We start from the raw sequence: 918 nt of genomic DNA on the forward strand, positions 1-918 counted from the left end.
TATAAGTAATTGCTCATTTGGGTTTTTATTTGCATTTCCTTAATGATCAGTGATGCTTAGCACCTTTTTGTCCATCTGTTGACCTCTGTATATCTTTATTAGAAAAAATTCTATTTAGATCCTGGCCATTTTTTCATCAAATTTTATTTTTGCTGTTGAGTAATATATGTTCTTTATATATTTTGGATATCAACTCTTCATCAGATATATGATTTCCAGATATTTTCTCCTCTTAAGTAAGTTGCCTTTCATTTTGTTGATGATTCCTTTTGTCCTTTCCTTTTTTCTTGCCTTCTTTCTCTGACTAGGACTTCCAATAGTATATTGAATAAAAGTGATAAGAGTGAGCATCCTTGTATTGTTTCTACTGCTTTTCAACAGACAACAACATATGGAAGAATGCTAACAGCAAACAAGTAACACTCCAGAAAATTAGAAAACGAAAGCACTAGCTAATTTTTCTAGCTTCTCTGCTGTCCCAAAGGACCAAGGTAGTGTCCTTTGTAAAACAGAATTGCTAGAATCAAGATTATTTCCTTATTACTTATGTTATTAAGACCTAATTTTGTAATAATAATTACAGATAAACATAGGAAGAAGATTAAGAAAGCAAGTTTATGGTATTGGCATATTCTGGAATTTTCCTTTTCTGTTTCTGATAGATCAAGACCTTATTTGAGTCATCTAATATGTATCTTCTGTGTTTGTGTCTGATCCTTTGCTTTCTTTACATCTGCCTGCCACTTTCCCCCTAGAAATGTAACAGGAAAATGGAGGTGATTTTTTTCTGTTTATTTTTATTTTATTTTTAATTAAATATATATATATATATATATACACACACACATATATAAACATACCTAGAAAACACTGGTATAATAGCTTATGCTTTCACACTTAACTCATGCTTATTATTTG

Source organism: Condylura cristata, unplaced genomic scaffold (assembly GCF_000260355.1).
Source record: "Condylura cristata isolate star-nosed mole 26May11 unplaced genomic scaffold, ConCri1.0 scaffold00015, whole genome shotgun sequence".
Classification (NCBI taxonomy): domain Eukaryota; kingdom Metazoa; phylum Chordata; class Mammalia; order Eulipotyphla; family Talpidae; genus Condylura; species Condylura cristata.